General features: G+C 42.2%; 1 protein-coding gene across 4 annotated transcripts in view; it reads left to right on the top strand.

The window, feature by feature from the left end:
- ankrd11 (ankyrin repeat domain 11) overlaps positions 1–27,595 on the top strand; it is a 154,294-nt gene that overhangs the window by 41,151 nt on the left and 85,548 nt on the right. For 3 of the 4 annotated variants that reach the window (XM_079737306.1, XM_079737305.1, XM_079737308.1), the window contains exon 2: positions 7,021–7,104. The gene's annotated coding sequence lies outside the window, so the exon portion shown is untranslated. Of the gene's footprint in view, positions 1–7,020; positions 7,105–25,437; positions 25,503–27,595 lie in introns of those variants that run through there. The other variant, XM_079737307.1, reaches the window with a different exon arrangement.

Here is a 27,595-nt window from a genome sequence, read left to right on the forward strand (position 1 = left end):
AGACTATTTGAAAATATAAACAAAAATAATAAATAAAATAAACGTATTTCATAGGGCTCCATTATTGGTTGCTTGGTTATGGTTCAAAGACCTACCCTGGACGTAATTTTCACATGATACTTGGTTGTAATTCTCAGCTGAAACTTGATTGTAGCAGTCCGATAAATGTAAATTGTAGTTCTTGGCACCTTGGTTGTAGGTCATAAACACACTTTGGTTGTAATTTTCAGTTGAAACTTGGTAAGAGTGTGTAGCTAAGCGTTTGTTGTGTTTTTTTTAGCTAAGCGTTTGTTATAATTCTAATGATCACGTCCTATGCTGTGTGTGTGTGTGTGTGTGTGTGTGTGTGTGTGTGTGTGTGTGTGTGTTAAGGCTGCAGGATATGCGCAAAATATGATATCCCGATATTTTTTGGCTGAATGGCGATGTATGATGTATATATATATATATCGATATTTTCTATAGAGTGGGTTAGATGTTTTTTTTGTATCGTTATTTTCAACAAAATGGAACACTTTGAAGGTTACACAAATAGCCAGTTAGAACATTGGCTGTGCCATTAAGGAACTCTGGCTGGCACATGTGCCAAGTGCTAGAATGTTAAATTGAATGAACATGTTTAAAAAAGGAACAGTTTTTCATTTTCAAATAATTTCGATTTGGCAAATTGTACCTTGGGTCCATTGTTTGAAGCAACTTTTTCAATCCATCCTTGGCCATCATTGCGACCGGGACCATGTCTTTTGCGATTTGGTAGGCCTCCGCTTTAGTGATATTTGATCTTTGAAACAATTTAGTCTCCTGCCGCCGTCTCGTTTTCTTTACCGGTATCCTCCATGCTTGTTGTGTTGTGAGGGGGCGGCGGGAATGAGGCGTCTTTGCGCACGGTCGGAAGGACAGAGTGGGAGGGGGCGGGGTCGCGCTCACAGTCTCCAAGGCAAACACAGACGCTTGAGGCGGAAACTGACCATTTTAACGCATATATCGATATAAACAACATTGTCAAATCTGGTATCCCCTTGGAAATGATATTGATATATCTTACATAGCCGATATATCCTGCAGCTCTAGTGTGTGTGTGAGTGTGTCTCGGCCTATACAACAATTCATCATGACGTCACAATACGTTCTTCCGGGTGGTGAAATGACGTATTCCGCAGAGGCCTGGCTCTTTGCATAAAGATATTGGGCATGGCGGTTAGCTTGTCAGACAGGATCCATAATGGCTGCCTGCGTGGACCCGGGATGCTTAAGGCTTAGCTGGTAATGGATGTTGATTTGTACTTTTTGAACATCCAGGTCGACATTTGAACATCCAGGTCGCAGCTCTCCTGTGTGGAGAGCTGTGGAGTTTCATCTACAATCTACTGATTGTATTTCCATATTGACCAAAACACTTGTGATTCTCGCCGTACAGTCTTACGGCGTGGTATTATTGTTACTTGAGGAAACAATAGTATCCATACATGTGTACTAGGGGTGTAACGATACATGTATTCGTATTGAACCGAATCTGTGCGGAAGTCACGGTTCGGTGCATGGATTTACACGGAGAATAGATGGTATACAATCAAATAAAACTGGCGTGCGAATTAATGTAATGCGAAACTAATGTTAGATACAAGAGTTCTTCAGGGACAACTAAACTGCAGCCCTGATTGGCGCCTAGTTCGCCGAGCGTGTTATGGCGCATAACACGTCGGTTCTCTGACGTCTCTGGTATTACCACAACAATTACCACAATGGCTTTGACTCCCTGAGGTACATGAACCGCGACATGTAGGAGAAAGGGATGTTGCCCGCGATTCTTTTCCTGCCGGAGCTCGCTGCCCTCTTCTGAGGCTTTGTTTACAAGTTACGGATGGTGTCTGGAGATGATGTGGGGGGTACTTATTGTTTACTGCTTAGATTACACAGTTCAGGCTCTTGCAGATAGCTCAGGGGAGAGACTGTATGACACTAGGTGGTACAACCTGAGACATGCACAATAAAAAAGAATTGCCTTCTGCATTTTTCTTTTTTCTTTTCCCTTCATTGTACCGAACTGGTACCGAACTGTGATGTCTGAACCGAGGTATGAACCGAACCGTGACTTCAGTGTACCATTACATCCCTGATGTGTACATTAGCCAGTTCTACATATAGTTCTCTTTATCAACTGGTCCAGTCTGTCATCATCAGAACCAATCTCTTGTACGTTAAAGGAGTACACTAACACAGTTTCGCTCTCTCCCTCTGACGCTTGCTCTTTTCCTGGCTTTTTTACTGGCTTTCTCTGATTGTAGCGCTCTCTCTGTACATTTCCCCCTCTCTGCAGCTCCCCTTCTCTGTCTCTTTAGCTCTCCATCTATCTTGCTTTTCTTCTCTTCCGCCCTCCTTCTGTCTCTCGCTTGCTCTTTCTAAGCCCGTTGGCTCTCTCACTAGGCATCTCTGCTCTCACGCTCGCTCCAACACTCACTGCCTCTTTCTGTTTCTTTCTCTCGCAGCCTCTCTCTCTCATACTCCCGGTCACATTCTGTTTCTCTTCCTGTATTTCGCTCCCTGTAATGTGTTCTAGAGATCAAAGAGGAGGCTTGGAGGAGTAGCTCTAAACCCCACTAATCCTGTCTCACAAACGCCAGCCTGTTCTTGGGGAGGATTCGGGCCTCTATTCCAGGTGGCCACCGCTCCAAGTTGGCTTGTGGTTAGATAACGCACAATGCACATGGAGCTCCTAGCCCAATCAATAGCCTAGCCTAACCATGTCTATGTTAAGATGCAGCGTTGTCCGTACAGTCAATGATCATGACTTCCCAGTGGCAGGGAAGGACATTGAGCTTTGCCCATTGATGGATTGTGTTGTGTTTTCCCTTGGTGCAGACCCCACAACTCATATTTGAGAGAGGGACAACACACATGAAAGTAATCCTGGTGTGCGCAGCTGTGTTGTTGATGGGTATTTGAGAATTTGTGCAGCGCTTTGAGACTGTGATGGCATGTCAGCAGTTTTGCTATCGCTTCTGGGGGGCATTGGAGAGCAAAGCAGCATGTTGCCTTGTCGCTCACTCCACGCATGCTGACTGTTAAACATTTTGCAGCAGCTTGTCTGCCTCACACATCAACACACATGTATACACGGATCATTGTTCAAGTGGACGAGATTTAAAGTATTTAAAACAGTCAACATTGCTGCTGAAAGCTATTTACAGAGTTTTGTTAAGTAAATTAATACAGGTTGTTGGTCTCCGATGACTATGTAAAGAGCCATAAGCCTGTATCTTTGGTCTGGTCAGCCTTGTTGTTGTGTTCCTGAGGAAGTACTTGATAGATGTGCGAAGGGTGCCAGGCTTTTCTGTCTACCTCAGCATATGTGCTGCAGCAATGCAGAATGGGTTGGTTGTCAACAAATCCGCACATAACAAAGGAGGTTCCCGTTTCCCGTTTCCTCGACTGTCTGGGTCTCCCATTAAACATCAACGGCAAGAAGCAGCATATTTTGCTCTCTCCGTATCTCTAAAGGGCTGAAAGTTGACAGGTAGCGTTGTCCTGCCCAGTTGCTCTAAGGGCTGAAAGTTGTCAGGTAGCATTCTCCTGCCCAGCTGCCCTACCCTGCTCTTTAAGACTGTTGGCTTCAAGGCTTCGCAAGCTGCTTCACACCAATGCTAATACATCCTGAATTAGCAATTAAGTCTGACTAGCAACCTTGAATAACACTTTATTAATGATGGTCAAAATTGCAAGTTAGTTGGTCCCTGTTATTTCACAAGTATATTTCCTCACATCATTGTTGTTGACTTGTTGCTGAATGTGAGGAATACCCATTAACAGACAAACAGCCGTAGTCATTAACGGGAATATTATGCTTAACTTCCAGGCATCCTCAACAGCATAAATAAATTCAAATACAATTTTAATAAACATTTAAAATAGGGCAAAGCAGAGAAGCCAGTTGCGAAGACAAGTACAAAATTAAGGCTGCAGGTGGCTGACTTGCAAAAAAAACCTGCTCACTCTGCCCCTCCAGGCCAACTGCACATCCAATGGGAGGAACACGTGACGCAAGTTATTATGCTTTGACTTCTATATTGCGAGGGGACATTGTCCTTTGCTGTCAAGAAGCCCAATCATACATACAATTATATTTCAAGCTCTGTGCTGCATCAGTGGTGGGTGTTTTTGTGGCCCATTCTAAACCCGGACACTGCTTTTTGGCACCATGACGTGGTACCAACCTGGTAGGGGGCTGTCTCGCTCCTATTCCCGGCTCAGCTCTGCATCCCACTCGGATTAAGCCAATCCCACAATCCTGTGCTGGGACCCCCCCCCCCCCTCCTCCAAACAGGGACAAACACACCACTGTTCCTACCTACTTAGCAGCCACTGGAGGTCTGTCTTTAATCCAGCATGCCCACCTGCCAGACTCCATCCCCCTGGCCTCTACACTCAGATGGTGCTGGGTCTGAGAGTCAAGTTAATATCATACAGTCTTTGGTCACCTAGACCTGGTAGAGCTTCAACCAGCTTCACATACCCAACAGGTCATAGGTCCTATTGAATCTAAAACTACAGCACATGCAATGTTAAACAAGACTTGAAACTTGGAGCAATCACTTTTATAGTCTCATAGTAAAGACTCTCTGTTCAGTTGATGACAGGGAGCTTATTTGTACCATGTTCCAATCAGACATGTATGATGCAACTACGATCTATAGTTTAACTATGATGTAAATATATACTTGTATGGCATTATTAACGATGTCAGGACTCAAATTGAAAATAAAAGTAGCAAAACCATATATTAGGGCTGGGCGGTATATCGATAATTGAAATATATTGATATTTTTTCAAGCAAGATATGAAACGAGACGCTATCGTCAACATCGATATAGTTCATTTGCATTGAAAGTACAGTGCATTTGCTCCAAATCAGCCGTTTCGAGCCGCGCCTGCCGCCTGCTATTTCCTCACTCTGCTTACCTCTCTCCGTCCCTCTCGGCCTCTGGCTCACACAGTGTTGCCAGATTGTGTAAAATGTCCCGCCCAGTCTGGCAACACCGGCTGCAGGGTGCTGGTGGCAGGGTTGCCAGATTAAGCCATACTTTCCGCTCACAAACAATGCCCCCGCCCCGCTCTTCCACTCAAGACACTTTTTAAAATCCCCCTCAGCGCGTAAGATGGAGTCCATCAAACGCATATAACTTTAAAATGTTTGCTACCCTGGCCTAAACTAGTGCTGCACGATTTGGTGAAAAAGTCATATTGCGATTATTGTGGACAATATTGCGATTTGCGATATAATAAAAAATGGTGGCATGAGTCTACTTGCTTGGTATCAAGGAAAATGCACACAGATTACTGATAATTTTAAAATGTTTATTTCTCAACTCAAACATACAAACTTAAACTAGCATGAAAAATACAAAACTGAAAAATGTGTACAGTACTGTTTTCAAATTAACAATATTTTACAAAATTAAATAAATAAAAAAATATATCCTCTTTCAAAATAAAGGCATTTCTGCAATGCAAACTTGTTGCAATAGTACAAATAAATAGAATAAATAAGAAAATACATTTTTTTTTATTAAATCGCAGCCTTTTGCGGTTATACAATCGCAAAGGCTGATATTGCGATTCGATTAGTCGTGCAGCACTAGCCTACACCCACATTTAGGAATGAGTTTGCTTCAGCAAGGTAGATTAACGAGCACAGCGACGCAGGCAGGCTGGAAATGAAAGCACAGCGGCGTACCGATGTAGAATGACGAGTTGGAACACGGCAACGGAAACTATGTTATTGTGTCAACAAATATCAATATATTTCTTATATCAACATTCTGCTTGAATATATCGATATGACTTTTGGTCCATATCGCCCAGCCCTAGAATATATAAGCATTGCTGGTTAGTAGGGCGTACACCTTCTGGTTGATTGGTCGATTGTTTGGCATGCTGTTGTGTTGTTTTTTTATTTTTTAATTTTTTTTAGTTTTATTTTGATTAGCATGATTTAGCTGCTATTGTGAAGCGTCTTTCAGCATTTGTAAAAGCACTATATCAATTTCATGTATTATTATTGTTGTCCAATGTAATTCTCATTGGTTGGACAATCGCTGGTGTTGCATAAGGAGAAAAGCACCACTTAATCGTTTGTTTGTTTGTATTTTCTGTTGAAAATAAAGCAGGGTCAGAATGATGTAAAATACTGCCATTACGGATAAGTACTAGAAAGAAAGGTACGATACAGGGAAATATGTATTGATAGACGTTTTTTCTCACATCCCCGATATATATTGTCAAAACGCCCAGCCCTTAATGACTACAGCCCTACTGGTTAGCAGGCGTTACTTTTCTGCAGCATTTGGATATGACATCCTTGACAGATGATCAACGTGTGTCATGTGTTGCGGCCAGACCAGTATCTTACTGGGTTAAAAGTCACTTTTGCCGCTGTTCTGCCAATTTATGCTCCCTTGTCTGATTTTGCTACCTAGTGATTCTGCGCATGCGCATGACGACACTATTGGTCCCCGGTGTAGTAGTGGTGAAAATACACATGAACCCCTAAAATCTCCAATAACTAAGTTATAATACAGTATCAAAATATATTTTTTACAATGTACATGGAGTGAGTTACATAGTGGTGTAAAATAACGTCATTCTGTCTTGGGATGATCATTTGATAATGGCAATTGGTCTACAGATTAAATACGCTACCAAACGCATACGATAGTACTTTTTGATTGGGTAGTTGTATACATTCTTCTGCCAATGTATGCTCCCTTGTCAGAGTCTATCAAATCATGCCAGCCTCTCAAAAAGTGCTTACTAATGTGTTTGGTAGTGTCGTCATGCTCATGCGCAGAACCACTAGGTAGAAAAATCTTGCCACAAATTGGCAAAACACCAGGTACGTTTTGTAACACATTTATATTCCTGAAGGGCCAAAATCTGTGACCATCCCATGCTTCTTCCAGTATAATATCTGTGAAATGTATTTAGTTAATTAATGTCTGTGTGTGGTTGTGTCTTGTTTTCCAGGATTCCCTGGACTACTAAAGCAGCAGCAGTCGTTTACTTTCACTGGATTTTAGTCCGACTCATTCTCCCTCAGCCATGGAATCGGTATGTCCCTCTGCTGTTTACAGCATCTCTATCTCTCTCCCTCTCGCACGTGCAGAGCAGCGGCTGTGTTAAATCCTCAATGCTGGAATGTTTAGAGCAGGAGCATGCCTGTCCTCGCCCTGGCTGGGTTTGTCAGGGGCTTTGTGTGTGGGACTGTTTATGCACACACACTTTTGATCTTTCTGTCGACTATTGCAAGTTCAAAACGTAGTTGTAATTCGCATTTAGGGCTGGCACTACTACGTGCCAGCAGGGAGTCTATTAATTAGGTTTGAACAGACTTTTCAGCGGTCACTCCAATGAACTGGGCACAGGCAGTTTTCAGCTGTAAGTCGGCTTTGCAATCAACCCGTTCTTTTTCATCAGGATGATCTGGGACTTAAATTTAGTAAACAGCAGCTCTTCTTAAGCTATATAATAAGCAGTGTTAATTTGATCATCATTTCCGAATCCTCAATGCTTATGTTTGCCGTTGTGTGGCACTGAAGCTTTGCGGGAGGGGGGGCAGATCTGCTGGCTACACACCTCGAAGCACAGGCTGCGTTTGTTGGATTTGATTTTAACTAATTAAAGGTTGAAACAGCGATGTTGGGTGATGTCACTTCTGTTGGTATTTGAAGCGAGATCCCAAACAAACAGCCAGCTCGGCCCTCCCTTCCATATTTTATGCATCCATGAACGCTGCGCGAAACCCCACAACACCCACCCCTTGTCGGTGATTGGTTGGAATATTATTTATTTTGGTTTTGAGTGTTTGGTAGTACCATTTGTTTTCGTATACGAACTCGAAGCATAGGCTGCCTAAAGAGATGTGTTTTTTTGACGGCCTGCTTATGGGGTGGCAGCTAGCGGATTGTGAGGAAAGATCAGACAAATGTGATCATTTATGTTTTGGCCTAGAATTGATGATACAACCTTTAACATTTAACTATTTAATGTTCTGTCCACTAGAGGGCATTCTAAATAATATTATTTTTTCTTGCAAAGTAAATTATAGGCAGAAAAGGAGATTATCTTAACGCTGCTTCTCGACGGCGTTAATATAATTAGCCGCTTGTATGTGGTGATGGAGAGCACTGACTCATCACTTCGTTGAGTACATTGTAGGTAACAGCCTATTTATGTATCTCAACAGACAGTGCTCTTACTGCATTCATAGTCGTAAACTACAATCACAGACCTCATCTTCAACTGAAATTTACAATGAACTTAAACACACGGTTTCCCCACCCTGAAATAATAATTGTGTTTAAATTGAACGATTATTGATATTGTCAACATTTTTATTGGGGTTTACCGTTACACCGTTAACCGTTACATCCCTAAACACAACAGTTTAATTTAGTATACCAACTTTTGACAAAAGAATGATAACCAACTTCAGTTTAGAGTATGATCAAAGCATTTTATTTTCAAATGTTAGTAGGACCAGAAGAGAAGGGCAAGATTTGCTTACGTTAGCTGACACAATCATGAAAGAAAACAAAGACCCGTTTCAAAATGCATTTCATCATTTGAATAGTATACATTTTTTACTATTCAAATTATATTTGATTCCCCGAAATTTGTTCCAACAGCCCTAATACACAGCCATTTTTAATATGTTTCTAGCTTTTCATTGCATTAACTAGGAACTAGGAACAGCATGGTTGACTTGCACTGCACCGACTTGTCTGCACTCTTGAGCCGAGGTAAAAGGCTCCCCATTTCTTGCAAGGCCAACTCCTGACACAGCAGAGCTAATGGTTGACTCCGGAAGCACTCTGCTTGTCCAACTAGATTATGACATCTTCTTAGGAGACCGGCATGGCTTTCACCTTTTTCCTAGTATCGGCCACGTCGGCCAGACTAAAATGCAGATGACAATGTATCTGCCGAAGGCTAATATTGCTATTACTTAGCATTTGAATGCTGAATTGAGAATCAAATACCTACCTCAAGAACTAATATTTGTGACCTTTAATTTTTTTTTCTACCACAGTCACCACAATTCCAGTTTTAAAATGAAAACACACGGCTAACAAGTTGTAAATCTCTGGTGTTATTATAGCATAGTGGCTAATAATATAAAAATGTGGGCCGACAAAATCAACCCGAGGTTAATGTGCTGTTATCATGGGAGCTGGTGCCTCGACTGTCGTTTCGGAATCATCACTGGCCTGAGACTGGCACCACGCTAACCCCGCCATCCCCCTACCCCCAACCAAAGTCCTGTCTGCTTGTTTGTGTGCAAGGGCGATCTGCTTACCGTCAGTAGGAAGCAGGAAAACTGATCACAAAGCCTCATAGACCTCCGGCACTAGTAGGCCCCGCCCTCTCCACACCCTCCCACCCAGCCCTCCCCGACTAATGTGATGCCAGTCACATCATGTATTACTGGAAGCAACCAAGTATATCACCATCATATTTTAAGCGTTGTAACTCCTCCACTTCACCCCTTGGTTACCAGACACAGACTGAGGTGCCCTACAAGCTAGCACTCTCCCTCATTCTCTCTTCTCGCCTGTGTGTGTCTATTAGTGTGTGTATTCTTTAATGGCCTCTGTATCCTGTGTGTGTGTGTGTGTGTGTTAGTGTGTGTTAGTGTGTTAGTTATTGATTAAATGCTCTGCTCTCTCCTCACAACCCTCTTATGTTCCTCTTTTTCTCAATCTTTATCTCGCCTCACTTCCAACCTCAGTCTCCATTTTCTCTCTGGCTCTCTTCCTCTATCTCTGGTATTATTAGTTTGTGTGGCAGTACTCCTTCTGTGCACGCAGGGCCCGACAGTCATATTACATAACTCCCAGCTATCAGGCTCCTCCTGCACCAGGCTGGAGAGACTACTCCACTATAGGCTTCTTTATTTGCCCAACCTTTCCACTTCCTCCCCTCCGTCCCTCCCCTCCTTCCCGACAGGCGCAGTCCTTGCAGAAGATAGAGGGAGTCTGTTTGAGGGAACAGTCGAGCCTCTGTGGAGGGGAGACAGGCTCCTCTTAGCTGGCCACCACTGGCCCGGCTTACATCTCCAGACCTGGAATGTGAGGTCTTCCATGTGCCGGGGTGAGGCTAGAGAGGGGGTGTTGGGGGAGGAACTATGAGGGTTCTGTGCACTTTCTCTCTCTGTGTGTGGGTGAGTGGATGGGTGTGTGGGTGGGTGGCTGTCTGGTGATTGTTCAATGTCTTTGTTTTATTTTTCCCCATAGGTGCATGGCTTGTTTTGTATTTTAATGCTCCCTACTAAGTGCAATACCCCACCACGCATACACTCGTGCTCTTACACACAGATTGGTTACACTGAGGCAAGAGATGTGTCATGTTACACTACATAAGGAAGAGTTGCTTGTCAGAGCAGAGAACAAGAATGTTCTCCAATAGGATGTTGTGGTTCTTAGCAGAGAGAACTCATCTCTCCTCTTTAACTTTTACAGATTCTCAAAAGGTGAAACTTGTTTCGGCTTTTTTGGACTGAAACATATCTTTTCAATGTGGACCAGCCAAATGGTGGTGGTGAACTTCAAACATGGGGTCTTCCAAAGTAGGGCCGCTGTGAATGTCCTTGTAGCTTTCACATATTCAAAACGTATGCAAAAGCTTATGCAGCGCAGCATGTTTGTGTTACATAAAAACATACCCGCTTGTCTACTCGGAACCGTAACTGTGTTTAATCGCTTCAGCAGTGGCTGTCAATGGGGAAAAAAGGAAAGGGGCTTTCTTAGCTAGCAGCTAATTGGACTGACAAATTGTTCCTTCCACCACAAACCGGAAGATATTATGAAGTCTATTTCTGGGCTTCATTCTACTGGCTAACTCTTGCTTTCTGTTTCAATGTTAGCCCCATCTAAATTCTGTTCGTCTTGATCTTAATTGCCCTGCCTCTGTCTTTTTTTGTCCATCTTTCTCTATTTTTTTTCTATTGTGGTTAAGTCCGTCCCCTCAACCTTTGCATCTGACTCCTTCTTCTCTCTCTGTTTCAGTGTCTCTGAATATCTCTCCCATTGTAAAGCCTTTATTAGGCAGGAGGGGTTAGAGGTTGAGTCTGTCGCAGACACGTCTGTGCACGAAAATATGTACCCACTACTCGTTGGAATCCAGTCCTACAACACTATCTGTGCCTAACTCGTTATAACTCTTGCATTTAATTGCTGTAAACTGGCAGTGATTCTGATTTTCCTCTGCCAAGGGTTTTTTTCTAGCTTCATCAGTGCCTACAAGAACTGCTTTGTGCATATGTTTAAATATGGGTATGCTTACAAATTAATGTTTACATCTAAAAGTGCATATTACAACAGTTTAATGCAAGTTATTTAGCAGTTTATTGCGTCACCAAAGGCTGCTATTTTCCATTTGTAAATCAGACTATCCATTCTTGTTATATTGCGTTATGCCATGAACATTTTGGAAAACCCTATGTATTTGTTTATATCTTGTGCAGTGGCAGATGGTTGGTAATGGCAGCACGCTAGCAGTCAATGGTAGTGCTGATTGTGGCGACTAGTAGTCCCGGCCTGTGTGTCTGGCTTGTTTACCTGAAAGGGACCTGGCGGGCTCCAGCACTCTGCTCCGTCTATGTTATGTCAGCAGCCAGCCAAGTTCACATCAGAGAGGCGTTTCTCTGTGTTTAGAACTGGTGTCTAATTTTAGAGCTGCTAGGCACTGGTCTTAGCTTGGGAGGCTGAGATAAGACCTTCCCCCCTCTTTCCTCCCATGTGCTGTGAATATGTCTACCTTCTGCACCAGTGCTGCTAGGCATGGGTTTCATTTTTCATTTCACATGGTGGATATAAATGCATATGGGTCTGGTGTTAAGATATAAATATAAATAATATAAGGGATGCACCGATTCCACCTTTTCTAAGCCCAAGTGCAAGTACTTACATTTGGGTACTCGCCGATAACAAGTACCTATATGAGTACTTAATAATACCATTACAGTTTAAAGAGCCACTGTTTCAGCGGGAATTCAAACACTGAAAGTTTTAGGCTGATAGCTCTAGATAAGAGGGTGGCGTGTTATGGTTATGGCCCATGGCAACTTTGTGATACTTTTTTAGTACCTTTGAGTAGTGACCGACCGATATATCGGCCGGCCGATTTTTATTTTATTTTTTGGAATGATTTACAGACAGTTCAATAAATGTTTTTTTTTTTAATTGGGACATTGTAACCTTTGTTATCATCATTGTGTCATTTTTATGATGTAAATTGAGGTAGGCTTAGCCTGGAAATCCAGACCCACATCTAGAAAGCTGTAGGGTCTGGCAACGAGTAATGAAAATGGCCCAACTCGAGGGGCGGCACCAAGCGTGCATTTGAAAATATCACTGGATAACACACATTGGATAACACTACGACCAATCAGAAGAATACAAGGGGTGACGTATCCAGAACAGTGGAGCTAACCAATAGATAAGACTCTTGCCGTATCCGGTCAGTAAAACAGCAACGCTTTTGGCTCGCCTGTATTGATACATCGATGTGATTGATTAATGTTCTGGGGCAGGGGTGGCCCAGAATATACACGAGTATATTGCTCGTTCCCAAAGTGACTCTGAGCAAATTCAGATTGTGCTCTCGCGAGAACTCTGGATTTCCAGGGTATTATCGGCTCCATATATCGGCTCAAGAAAATCGGTATCGCCGTATCGGTTATCGGCTAAGGCTGATGAAAAAAAATCGGCATCGGTATCGGCCCTAAAAAATCCTTATCGGTCGATCCCTACCTTTTGAGTATGAGAGTTATAATGAGCGAATGAAATGCGCCACACACCGTAGCGATATACTATGTGTGTCAGGGAAGCCAAACCCTCACACGCGGGTATTAAAGGTGACATTATACCAACAGGCGTGAGTGTGATTAGCCATTGCAAGCTGTTTTTGAAAATCTGCCTCTTCTGACATCACAAGTGGACGTGTCCACCTAGATCTATGACAGAGAGATGAACAACGTTTGCTACAGTCCACTGGGTAGGCCGGTAGACTGATCTATTCAGCAAACATCTAGGTGGACACGCCGACTTGTGATGCCAGAAGAGGCAGATTTCGAAACGGCTTGTAATGGCTAATAACACCTGGTGGTATAATATGTAATCTTTAAATAATTCGCTGCTCAGACGAAGCGTAGCAGCTTTGCAGTTGAGACTGAAGATGGACAAAACGGCAGATTCAGCGAGTTGCACAACTTTGCACTGGCCCCAGAGTAGGGCTGTACTGTATGGACTAAAATGTATATCACAGTATTATTTGTAGGGGTGTAAATCTCTGGTTTCATCATGATACGATAATAAATTGATTCATTGGACAACGATACAATATTTGACGATATCAAAAGTCTGCTGCGATACGATTTCGATTCAGGGGCATGCGATCGATATGAGACGATATCATATGCCCATTTAACACAACCTCTTACATTCACATCAACCCACAAAAAAAAACTTAATTATAATTTCATCATTGTGTTTCTTTGCTCTTCCGGATATTTAAAACAAAAACAATCCATTTTTAATACAAATAATAAAGTGCCACATTGCATTTAAGTGCAAAAGGTTTTTTATTGCTTAACTTAAAGAGCCTATAATGATCTTTAATTTTGAACATAGACCATTCCCAACCTATCTGTGTGGATAGTTTTCTTCTACAGACAAAACATCTCTCAGAATCATCTTGGCTATTAAGATAAGCCTGCCATGTTACACATATTTGGCCTGTTAAGCCATTGAATTGAAATTGAATCGCCAGATTGGGCAAATATTTCCTGCCCAATTGGGCGACTTTTAATCAGGTTAGGCTGGAAGAATAGGACATCTGCCCAATCTGGCAACACAAACCAAAAGCCCTCGCTGTTGCTGCTTGCCTCGTTTAACTGGTGAACGGAAACGTGAGCAGCTTGGCGCACTTGCGCAGAAATTGTTTCACAAACACCCGCGTAAGGAGATAGTCAAAATAAAAGCGTATAATACATCGATATGCGTTGATGTTTGGGAGTTGCATCGCCAATCTATCAATGTATCGATCTACATCGATGGGTCGTTACACCCCTTATGATTTGAGGCATAGACGGTAATTGTATTATATGTTAATTTATCTTCTAATTACGATGTAAATGCTTCTGAAGGGGTAAAATACTGTCTATGCAGCAAAACTGCATAAAAAAATGCAAAATCTTTCTCAAGTTACTTCCATCTCTTAAAAACACTTGCGTTTAATAGTATGGATTTCTTTCTACACTTGCTCGCAGACCTTGTCGTATAGTTTTGGCATCTCAATTTGGCTGAAGTGTGTGCGGGCAGGTAACGCGTACCTGGGATCGAGTTTTTTTTTTAAGCCCTTTCTATCGACATTTTGAAAGGGAGTCATGTCCTTGCACAGGTAAACAGTAACGGCGTTTGTTATCTCGTTCCACCGCTTTTTTTTGTCGTAATGTCTGGCTTTGGGAAATGCCTGCGGAAGCTATGTCTGAGATGCAGAGACAGCTTCACGCTACCAGCGTCTGTCTCGTACGGTGTGGACGCCTGCGTGCTTGCGCAATAGCATACTGCCTGAGAACGCAGTATCGCTGTCAAATCTATAACGTCTGTAACGAAAAGTAACATTGCGCAGAATTGAAAAAGGAACTATGTTTCGTCTTTACTTTTTACATGAAAAAGTAGTTATGTTACTGTGTTAACGTGTTACTTACTTTGTAAAGTGTTGCACACAACACTGTCTACTGGTCTCACAGTAACATCAAAATCCATACCTTAGTGCAAATTCACACCGGTATACTTTCTATTCCATTTATACTGTACACCCCTACCCTAGTCTTTGTAATGAATTGATGCTGTTTAATTTCCATCGCCCAATGTGCTGTCATCTACAGTTCTATAAGAGCGCTCTTATTTTGTAGTGGTGTTCCGAAGGAGCTGGCTGATGTTGGTTAGTGGACTTTGAAGAGAGTGAGGAGGGTGCAGGATGCATGCACATGGTTTCTCTGCTCTCCAGTTTCCAGTCATAATGACCCAATAATGGCTGCTATTTTGATTTGTTTATGTCAGACCGGTGTTGGTTTTCAGGAAGTTTTGCCCTGAAGGGGAGTATCAAGGTGTATAAGCGAAAGAAACGCCCAAGACGCGCTTGCAAGCACACGCGAGACACACCCACTCACACGAGCACAGGAGACACACGCACGCACGCACGCACCGGAGACACACACACGAACAGAAGAGACACACACACGAACAGAAGAGACACACACACGAGCACTGATGCACACGCAAGCACAAGAGACACACATACTGTGTGTGTGTGTGTGTGTGTGTGTGTGTGTGTGTGTGTGTGCGTCTAATCTCGTCCAGCCGAACAAAGAAAGAAAGATGGATATATTCCCCCCCACCAATCCCTTGCTACTTTGTGTGGGTGTCCTGTAGCAGGCCTTCCCCCCTTTCCCTAGCCATAAAGCAGTGACCTTGGTTTCAAGTAGCTGTGCTCTGCTAGTAAGCCAACACCTCTCCAGGGATGGGCTGACCTTGTTCTCTGACACTGTAAGTAACCCCTTGCTCTATTCACACACGCATGCACACACACAGATACTAACTAATTCTAATGTCAACATGCACACATAGATGTACGTAGACATGCATCTCTCTGCAAGCTTGATTTGGACTTTGATACTTGGTTCCAAACTTAAGGGGCCTGATAGGTCAGGGATGGTACGTGATCATCTCTTCCGCTTCTTTATAGCCAAGCCTAATCTGTTCAAACAACGCACCCTCCCTGTTTATGTGTTCTGCCTTGTAATCCTACTTTCATATAAATTCTTGTGTGTGTGTGTGTGTGTGTGTATTTTGCTGCAGTGATTATGCCCTGTAATCTACTCAAATACCTTTCAAAAGTTTGTGGCATGATCAATACTTTCTAATTTGTAACAAACAATTTAATTACCGACATATACATGCATCTTTCAGCATATTATGCTTTGATATAAGATATAAACATAAAATAATTTCAAAGGCTTCTCACAGACTTATTGTAAACATTTATTTCTGAAGTGTGATCACATTCTTCTAGCACACTGGGGTGGTCCAGCTGGTCCATCACCACAATTTTGCCGTGCTTCCGCAGCAAGTGGGTCAGCTCCTCTGAGCTGCTCATTGTCGTAATCCACAAAGATCTCAAAGTCTGAAAACCTGCGCAGCACTTCTAGGGCCTTCGGATATGATTTTATGTACTTTAAATTGGGCCTTTGTTACCAAAAGCCTTTACGCGGGTGTGACATGTGTACAGGTTTGTTTCTTTCAATCCTTAATTGTTATCAAGTGCGGCTTATGTACGATGAGGTATTTGTGTGATTGTGTGTGTGCATGTCATTGCTGGACCAGAACTAGTGACTAGTTAGGAGTCCAGAAGTGGAAAGAAATGGGCCTGTATGGACTGAACCCTTCCCACACCACGCTCCCTGTCTAGCTCCACCTCTGTCCCCAGCCTAGCCCGGCCATAATCTGCAGGCCTGTCCGGACCCAGTGGACAATGTTGAATGTGGACACTCATGCCACTCTAGCTAATTGAATTGATGGTAAGAGAGAGAGAGAAACTATGCACTGAGCTTAACAGATGGATAGATATTTTTCTCTCTTTTTCTGTCTCTCTGTCTCTCTCTGGCCCTCTCTCTGTCTGTCTGTCTCTCTCTGTGTGGGTGGGTTTGAAGAGTATTATTGATGAAAGCTGGGGGCGCAGTATAGTGTGTTTATCTGTTGCTGCATTGTAACAATACCCCTTGACCCCTCACCACCCCCCTAGCACTCTGAATGGACCCAGGCGAGGAGGAGAGGGGTCAGGGGGTTGGGGGGGAGAGACTGTTGGCTCTTGTTGCCTCGATAGTATTGTTTGGGGAAGCAAGATGACCATAGCAGAAGGAGCCCATGGATGAGGAGGGGATCACAAAGAGAGGTAGCTGGATTCCCGTTGCTCATGTCGTTCTCTGTCTAGGCTTTATTAGCCTGGAAAACATTAATTTACATTGATAAAGCACAATGTATCTCCCTCTCCATCTTGCTTTATTTTCTTAGTTTCTCTCTCTCAATATCTCGCTCACTCATGTTCTCGCATCTCGTCATTGTTTGCCCTCATCTCCTCGTCCTTGCTTTTGCCTTTGACCCCATGTTTGACGGTTTGCTGCTCCTGCCACATGGTCCTGGTGCTGACCGATCAGGTCAAACTCTGTAGCGTAGCCTGTTGGAACTGTATTCTTCCTCGGTTGGTTGGTTATTGTCAAGCTATCTATGGACCAGTGCTGTAATAGTTACCGTCAAAAAATCTTACCGTACAGGATTACCTCTGCTCCCTTAGATACACACAAGTATTAACGAAACAAACGCTCAAGCAGGGTTGCGGTGCAACGGTTTTATGACGTGCAGCTCACAAAAGAAAAGGGGAAATAATACAGAAACGTAGGTTTCTTCCACACTGGGGCAAAAGGGTTGAGGGGTTTCCGCGTCCGGTCCGTCGGTGATGTCGGCGTGGCTATCGCTCCCGGCTTCTTCCACTCTGTCTGCGAATGTCTCCAACTCGGCTCCCTTCCAGCATGAGCCACATGGCTGAGAGAGCCCTGAATGAGTGGAGAAGCAGGCTATTTAAGCCCTGCTTCTCCACCTGTTCCTCAGGTGCTCTGCATAACCTTAATTGGCAACAGCCAGGTTGCCACAACAACAAATTGGAGCTCTGTGGTGGAAATCTGTCTTATTGTTAATATAATGATGATTAGCTCTCTGATGGAGCTCTGTATTTATGTGATGTGACCTCTAGGATGGAGCTCTGTGATGGATAAAAAGCCTGAATGAGAACAAGAAGGACGGGTCTTTGCCTAAAGCTCTAGGGTGCAAAGAGTAATGTCTTGTATTCATTCACAGAATTCAACTCTGGTCTCAATATTTGACGCAGGCTGTCTATACACAAGCTTGCGTCTCAATCTCATGCATTCTGTTACCCAATCCATCAAGGACACAAGTAAAACGATGAACACAGCTGTAAAGAAGGCTAGAATATGTTGTAACATCACTGCTAATGACTAGTGGTAGTTTAAGGTGTAGTTTGGCTTTAAGTCTTTCTGGAAACTTGTTCTTGGTAGTGGTGTTTTTGAGACACTTCTATATTTACCCTTCTTGCAGTTGGTTGTGTTCCAGAAGCTGCCATGCTTCATTATTCAACATTTGCTCCAGTTGTTGAGGTTATATTTAGCAGTGTAGTGGGGGAGAACCAAGCACACTTACCCACCAATGGTAGCCAGAAGCTCACAGCTCCAATCTGAAGGCTAGCTCGCAAATGACTGTTCCCTTATCCTTCTTCTCCCCTCCCTTTCATCCATCTCTCCTCCCCCTCTCCTCCTTACCCCTGTTCAACAACAACAACAACATTCTCCTTCAAAGATCCCCTCATTTGCTATTGATATCATTCAATTTTATATCTGTTTTTGTGGTTCTCTTGCGCTCTCTTGCCCCCCCCAAACCATTTCCTCCACTTCGGTTGATACATCTTTCTACCAGAATAGCAGACCAATTATTTGTTTTCATTCTCATGTAATTTTCCTTTTTTTTTGTTGTTTTTAATATTTTTATTTCACTCTTGTCAATTTTCTGGGCGCAATAATGTAATGCTGCTAACGTTTTAAGCTATGCTGCCTGGTGTGGTTTCATGATTTCCACTGTTGTCATCTCTTCTAACTGCCCTTAGCCTTGTTAAATATTATACACATTCTATCCTATTCTGTGATCTTGACAAGGAATTGGTTATAATATCTAGTATTACCTTTTTAAAATAAGCACATATTACATTTTTGTATACATCTCTTGGAATTTGTTCCATTCTTAAGTATATGTAATTGCATCTTCTACAAATGTACTATAAATATACAATACAATTGTATTGCTGAATAAATTCTTCCATATCCGGAGCCCTAACACTATAATGTCCTCCGCAAAAGACTAACGTGGTAAACGATGGTGGCTACACCACCATCGTTTACCACGTCACCTCCACCAACACCCCCACATTATCTCGTGTGTCTCCATTACTAGAGTAACCGCCCTGCACCACAAACCTCCATAATACAATGTTCCATTAGATTGCATCAGCCAGATTCAAGCTGGCCTTTCAGACTCTCCTTCTCCCGCTCTCCCCCTCTGTCTATATTGTCTCTCTCTATCCCGTCTCCCCTCCTTTCCCTTCCTTCATCTTTGTCTTCACTTTCTCTCTCCCTCCTCCCAATTTATCTCTTTCTCTCACTCTTCTTCTGATATATGTATATATATATATATATTTTGTGTATTACTTCTTTGTTTCCTCGTTTGTTTAAGAGGAGAAAGAGTTCATGAGGTTTTGCATGATGAGTCTTGATGGGAAGTGTTGAAGCCAAACGCTTTAGTCAGGTATTTTCCATTCATTCCTACTAAAAATTCCTTGATACCCAATGTTTCAAAAAGCAGGCAGACCTTGAAAGCAGTGTAACTAATTGTTCTTTGCTTTCATGATGGCTATGCTTGCATTGATACCATGTTACAAGTTTCTAAACCTGCAAGCTAGTAACGATGGAGCAACAGCTCAAGCTACATGTGCTATGCTTGTAACTAGGCCTGCACGATTCGGGGAAAAATATGAATCACGTTTTTTTAGCTTAGAATTAATATCACGATTCTCTGCCACGATTTTTTTCTCACAAAATGTAATTTTTATTGTACACATGAACCATGACCAAAAAAAAAGGCAGTAACATACATTGTTTTTTGGCACCTCTAGCACGTTGCGTTTCATATGGCCCTTTATAACTGATTAAAGTGCAGTATCAAAAACAGAATTATTTATTTTGTACAAATAGCAGCACATTGTCTCTAATTGCTGGCCCTTTATAACTACTGAACAACGCCAAACACTTGTAAATGAAGGCTTTAAAAGTAATAATAATAAAATAAATAAGTAGTAATTTAAAACTTAAATCCACACAGGGTTGAATCGAGATCGCAATTTTATAACGATTTATCGTGCAGGCCTACTAGTAAGGGGTGGGAATCGAGTTTTTATCAATATCGATGCCATTGTCGATTCTGCATATAGATCCAATTCCTCATCAATTCTCTTACCGATTCCTGAGTAGTTCATTGAGTGGCAAAAAAAAGAGTTTTACACAGTCTTCTGCACCAAAAGCAAACATTTTATTTTTGACCATGACAGGATATAGAGTAGAAAGAAAATATATTCTAAATAATCGAGACTGATACAATAAATAAGTTATAAAAAAAACAAGAAAGAACATTTAACTGTTGAACATGGTTTAGCTCCTTAAAAGGGATGTTGTAAATTAAGTAACAGTTGACATACACAAGTCAACTTTAGAAAAAAAGTCATGTAGGCCTAGATAATCTTTTTTCTGCTCTGGAAAATACCCTTTCTGAGGGAGTAGAAGAAGCCCGAGCAAACAAATACTTTCGTGCTACATTATGCAGAAGTGGCAAACGGTCCCTCTTCTGCCACCACCATAGAACAGGGTCAAATGACATGGGAATAGCAGGAAGACTTCTGTACATTCGTATTTCTAAGTCTACACGCTCACCAATGTTCTCGGTCTCTTGGGGTGCTACCTGCTGCATGCTCCTCCTCTCCAAACAGCTCCTCTAGGGCCGTCTTTGGGTGCTTTAAAGGTACAGTCTGAAATTAAAAGGACCATAAACTTATGCTTTGACTGACGCTCATGTGGCCCTACCAACAAAAGTAGAAAAATATAAAACCGGTGCGCAATGATCATGTTTGAAATAAAAAAAGTGCTTATTAGATGGAAGACGGATCCGCGCTGTCCTTTAGGACAGATGGGTTGTTTAACACACAGTGGGTTGCTTAACACGCCTGCTGTTTATTGCATGTTTAAGTTTGTGCGTTTCGTGGGGTCCAGACTCTCAGTAGTAGGACTGGTTGGAACAGTAGGCTTAGTTTTTTTAATGAAAAAACATTATATGTTTTTACCTTGCTTCATTTTCCCTCGTCTTTTGTCTCGTTTATTTTATTTCTCCGTTTCAGTTACTCCGGCGTTCAGGTCGCTCGCAATTTTTAAACAAACACAAGCAGTGAACAGGACCAAAGCCAATCCTAGGCAAAGACCCAACCAAGCTCTTTCTCTTATTGGTTTAGACCACGATATGATCCTACCATGAGTGTGAGTTTGGTCACAGGAGAACACAGAGAGATGGTGTGATTTCGAAGGAAATTTATGTTTTCACCCTGGCACCAGTGCGTCCTAAAAATATAGTAACACCCTTAAATATTTTGTTTGCATGTTCAACCAAATAGTAGTATTTCTTCAATCTCCTCAGCCAGCTGTTTGGGCTTCATACACTGCCTTGGTTCTTAGGAAAATCTTTCCCTGCTTTGTATAATGTACAGTGACCGTTATATAATGGTCTTGGGCAAGGCTTGTCCATCCATCTGCTGTAATGGCTGCCTTTTTCACATCTCTGAATTTTGAAGAGGAAGTTTTCTCTTTCAACCTGGTACCAGGCTGGGATCAGGTGGTTTATAAGAGCTTCCCTTGATGGGGGGGTTAGGTCTAGGATTTTAGACCCTTGTCATCTTCCTAAAATCATTTGTAAATGAAATACTACAGTTGTTAGGACAGAATCAAAAACATGTAACTTAACACATGATTCTGATGATGTATTAGCCACCAGAAAAACACATACTGTGACGTTACTTTTAAAAGTTCACTGTAAAAACGCTGTATGGGTTAAAATGGGCTGTAATAAACGTACTAGCTGTAGGCTTCATAGACCACCTACCGAAAATGGGGTTGCTCTACAGTGGAGAAAGGATGTAAGCCTTTCACCAAGAACTTGGTCACTGCCCGGTGACATTCTTGCATCGTCTCCTCATTCCACCTAGCTCCTGGACCCTGAGCAGCAAGCGTGAAAGGGGTAACTTGAGCCGATAATGAGGGGCCATCTGCCTGAGAGCTATCTGTGTCATCATCTAAAATGAATGAAACCAATATGTATGTAGCTCGGTCTAATTAATAAAAACAACTATAGTATTACTATAAAAACTGCGCATGCTGCTTGCAGTTGCAAGGCGACAGTGTGCTACTGCAGGATATTTAATGTGACCATTACCGTCGTCAACAGAGGACACAGTGGAGCTTGTTTGACTTGTATGCAGGCTTTTGAACACAATGCATTCTTGGTACTTAATTCCCTTCTGGGTAGACAAATGTTTTAGCATGTTGCTGGTATTTGCACCTTTACACGATACAACAGCATTGCATTGATTACACAGGGTAGCATTTTCATCGCTTTTGGTGTACTGGAGCCAGACTTTGGATCGCTTCCTCCTCTCTATGATGCTGCCTCGTTGTTTGAAGGTCTGAGTCGTCACAGAGAGAGTGACGCAATGTACCGTGACGCAAAATTTTGAGAAAACCGGAAAACGTTGTGCAGGGAAATGAGGGCATCGTTAAGAAGAATTGATCATTTTGGAGGCGTACAATTCCGATGGAATTGGTTAGTTGGAGTCGGTTCTGAGTAGGAACCGGTTTTCGATTCCCACCCCTACTAGTAACACACTCAGCATTTAACAGGGTTTAAGACTGTGACCAAAATGATTGCATTTATTGTGTGGATGGGAGGTAATGTGTTCCTAGGTCCAGTTGGGACAGTATAAAAGAAGACGCATAGAACATCAGAATAACGCTTCAAAAAGAAAAATTACAAAATCAGGACTAAGTGCTGCATGAAAGAGGTCAGTGGCTTTCTGATCCTGTCAGAAAATCCATGTCCGTTGTCACAGAACCTTCCCTCTGTGTACATTCATTATAAAAGATTCACTCACTTTGAAAATATTAAAAAATGTTTTAATTGCATTGGTGGTCTTTTTATTTTTTCTACTGCCAGTGACTTGACATCTCGAGATTTGTCATCTACAATAGTACATTTCTGCGCATGCTCGTGAACAGAGCATAATAATATTATTATTATTTATTGAAACCTTTGCCACGTGCTCTCAATAACTTTCGGCACATCCAAAACCTTGGCGTACGTAGCAGCACCATACTAATTATATTAAACATGGAACAAGACCTAAATTCATCGCTGCCCGGCGTGGTGCTCCATGGCTCGTATAGTGTGTGTCCTGCTTTACATTGAAGCTCTGCTGTAACAGAGTCAAACTCGGACCAAGAGTGGATCCAAAGCCACCGACTTCCTCCACACAGCACTTGATATTACAGTTTTGCTTTTTAAAGCTTTATTCCAATAAAACATGCTTTTTAGGGTGATGAAGCGTGGTTTCAATGATTGCGTCTGGTATCGCGATATCGGAGGTATGACTCGGGAGAGTAGTAAAGGATCAACATGTGTTACAGAGATGCAAGGTAAATGGACATGATTGTATAAAAAAGGATTCAGCCAAATTTCTTATGGTGCCAAAAAAAAGTGTGTGGCACCAGTAGTACATGATGGTCTTGAGCCCTGTTTGAACACATTCTTTTCATTAAGCTTGCAGAGATTGCAAGCTACGTTTGTGCTATTCAATTAGCCATTTGTGTGGAATTGAAAAGCATTAATTCTAATCATACAAGCACATGCTAAAGTTCTGTTTACGGGCTACAAACACACACAACTTAAAGCTAGGGTGGGTAATTTTTTTACTGTAATATTTGGCAAAACTGTCATAATAGCCAGTCAGCTATATGTAGGTGAAGTGCTCTGAGAATATCTGCCCATTACTTTACTCTCCCTTCGCCTCTGTGTGCCGCCCCCAAAAATTGCCACCGCTCATGTACACTTTGACCAATCAGAGCGAGGCTCTGATTCTCAGTTTTTATTGACTGTGGGACTGTCCGTTCACCTTGGCAATGACGTTGGTCCGTCCCTGCGTGAGCGTTCACGAGCCTAGCAGTCTGACAGTTTTGCACTACTACGGCGACAGCAAATGAATAGCAATGTCTTCATCAATGGCCCCTAAATTTCCCATTCCCCGGATACCAACAACTAACACCACTAAGACAGCGAAAAAAAGAGGAAAGACACTTGTTGAAAGGACAGCTACTAAAAGGGAGGCGGAGAGAGCTCGAAATAAAACCAGAGTAAACATTGGCGTGGTTTATGAGCGATGGAGAGAGTTACGTGACCTGAGAAACGTAAAATCGGACGCTGAGATGGCTACATTTCTTATAGACAGGTAAGGAATAGTGATATCTCTCCATGGTATATTGTGAAGAATATGTAAAGTGTCGGCTGATATGGTTTTTTACTAGGCAGAGCCACGATAACTGTTAGATTACGGTTCTTTAATGTAACCGTTTCAATACGGTTCCGTAGGATGTCTTGCATCGGCCCATGGTTCTTTTGCGGTCCGTTTTATGTGTTAGTTATGGTTACACTAACCTGTCGGAATAACACAGAGATTGTGCTCACACATCGCCTAGGCCTCAACGCAACTGTGGATAATGTCCGAGTCACGTTTGTGTAAAAGCTACTTTGACACAACTGCCAAGATAAGGACAGCGAGGGAAGTGTAGCATATGATATTCCATGTATTGTTATAATGTTGTTGCAATGGTGTTTCGTCTTCCTATCAATGTAACTGAATTCACATGAACGCGCATAACTGACGTTCGGAGGGAGGAGCTACAGCAGGTAGAGCGTGGCAGGGACGGACCAGAGAGAACACAACGGAATCTCAACGGCTGTTTTCTCCAAAATTACCCACCCTAGCTTTAAAGGATTTGGCTTGATTGCTGGGATCCCAGGTTAATTGTTGACAACATCTCTTGTCTATATGTAAAATCTAAGTGTACGGGCACCTCATTCTTTTAAGCTGTATGTAAAATCGGCCTAAATTTTTGTTTAGTTTTGGAATTAGGCAAGCTATTGAATCCCTTTCTACTACAAGTGAGTCTCCGGTGGTGTAATCATGGTGTCTGTATTGTTCATCCCAAGTAAGTGCATGCAAACTGCCATGATGAGGTCATTTTCACCAATAGTGCCATTTTATGAACAAGTCATGTTTTGATTCTGCTTTTACACACAGTTAGAACTCTGAGTGAAGATCAGAGTCGAAACTATGATTACTTATGTTGAACAAAACAATAGTACAGCTATTGGAGCTGCTTAACATTATTGGGAAGAGAATGGTTGTCAATGGGTCTCCAACTTGGGGTCTTTGAAAACCAGAGAAATAATTAAAGCTATTTATGCTCTGTTGTTGTAGAACTAAACTACAGGGGGTGTCGTGCTGTACAGCTGAAATGACGTGTGCTTTGTTGCTGTATAGGTCCAGCCCCGGCATTCGTGATCCCTCAGTGTTTGTTCAAGAAATGTTGTTTGCCAGAAAGCTATGTGACTCGTTCCCATCCACCCACGCATCCAGAGAGAAGTGTGTGCGCAAGCGTGTGTCCATGCGTGTCGGTGAGTGGCCGTGCGTGAGTGTGTCCGTGTGAGTGTGTCCATGCACGCCAGATGAATCCAGTGACATGCTAAGATAAGTCATCAGCATAGCAGTGACTGTATTCCTTGGCTCTTCTCTTCCCCCTAAATAACTGACAACTCTTTAAACCTCAACAACCGATTGTATTGCTGCTGAAAATATCAATGTCATTACCAATTGAATGACTAGCCTAGCATCTAGTAGCAAAACTAAACCAAAGTGTTTGAACCTATTCTGGTAAACCTTGTTGGCATCACAAGTTGCTTGTTGTTTTGGTGATTGAGAAATCAAAAACATAATGTATGAACGACTAGAAACTAGGTATAAAGGTAAAGCAACAAGTCGTTTTCTCCCTGGTTATGGAGATTATCAGCAAACTAAATCTACTGTACAGCACTCCTATCCCCTTCTGCTTTGGAACAGTGAGTGCAGCGTGTGAACGCAGAGTGCTAATTTTGTGGAAAGGAGAGAGGAGGAGTTTGTCACAGGAATCTTTGGGTTGACGGCGGTTGTGACGGTTATTTGTTTTTGCTTGTGGTGAACGTTGTTCGACGTCGGTCAGGAGCTAATTCAACATTTTAGAGAGCCCCGATACCGGCTTACACTCTTTAGTGTACATTCTCCATTCGTTGTGGTGGTATTGGATTAAATTATTTTTTGTTGACTCTCTGATTAAACTGAAGTAGAACAAGAGGAATATACTTCAGTTAAAGACACACACACATGACACGTTGATCTGTTGCATGAACGCGACCAAGCAGAAGACCGACAGCCGGGCAAAGTGGATTTTTAAGGGTTTTTCCAGTTTGTATCGTGTACTGTTGTTGGCAGCTACCTGTGTGGCATCCCTTCCTTTGTCTGGGATGCTGTTATAGTTCTGTATTTTAGCTGTGTGAGCTCAGCAATGACTGTAAGTGTGGAGAAGAGGAAACATGCTGATTAGGCAGTTAGGAGTTGACGGACTTGCCTAGACAATGACTACTGCGACCCTTTAAATGGTCTTCCTACGTTCTAAGGGAACATTGAGCGTTTTCTGTTTATACAGGTCTCCAGTGAAATAATTATCCAAATGTACACATTTAAAAATGTACGATGCTTTGGTCATATCTGGTTATTCTAGCAACAACCTGCATCATCCGGCTGTGTGATGTTTAATATTTAGGTTAGGCGATTTGCTCTTGTCCAACTATGTTCTAATTGGTTGGACAATCGCTGCTGTCCTATTCTCTGGGGCACAAGGGACACATGCAGACTGATTAATTTCACCCCTCAGTGATAAATTGTGTTAGAAATGACCTTGATTATTAATACAAATAATCTTAAAGGCGCCGTTGTTTCTGTTGTATTAATCATATGTATAAACTTAAAGACTAGGTAAAACCCCTGTTTTCACAAGTTTGAATAAAAAAATGAAGTACGTAGGCATTTATGTAAAGGTCAAAATGTTAACTCTTCGACTAATCGATTGGTCAAAAAGTAGGTTTAATTTTAAGTTCATCAAGATTTTCTGGTTGACTACTGACATACCTGGATGAATCCAAGGGGAATATTTCGATGTCATACTTTCTCTATTTGTGTGTGTGTTGGTCCACTTTCATAATCCCAGCTACACTGGAGTAGAATGCTAGATTCTAATCAAATCCACTGCTTAGGCCAGTATTAAGCCTTGATTAGGGTGTGCGAGTGTGTGCGAAACCCTTTAGCCTACTTTTTGTTTTCCTTTAGCCAACCTTAACCTATCAGTGTTTGCATGTGTGTTGATTAGTACATCAGCCTCAGATCGTGCGCTTATGTGCATTTGTGCTCGTGTACACGCTTGTCTGTGCAACTCTTTTGTGCATCCACATTTGATTCAGCCTCATCACAGCGCAAGTAAATAGTCCTGAATTGCACTTTTACTTTGTATGTGTGTCTGACCGATATATCGGTTGGAAGATATTGGCCTTTCACAGATATATCTGTATCGAAGTATCTGTCTGCCGATATGAAAACTTTAGAAATGGTTGTTTATAAATGTAATTACCTCTTTAGAATTCCTCTACAGGGCTGGTTTAACCTCTAAATGCTTTTACTG

Source organism: Pollachius pollachius, assembly GCF_949987615.1.
Source record: "Pollachius pollachius genome assembly, chromosome: 5".
In the NCBI taxonomy this organism is placed as follows: Eukaryota; Metazoa; Chordata; class Actinopteri; order Gadiformes; family Gadidae; genus Pollachius; species Pollachius pollachius.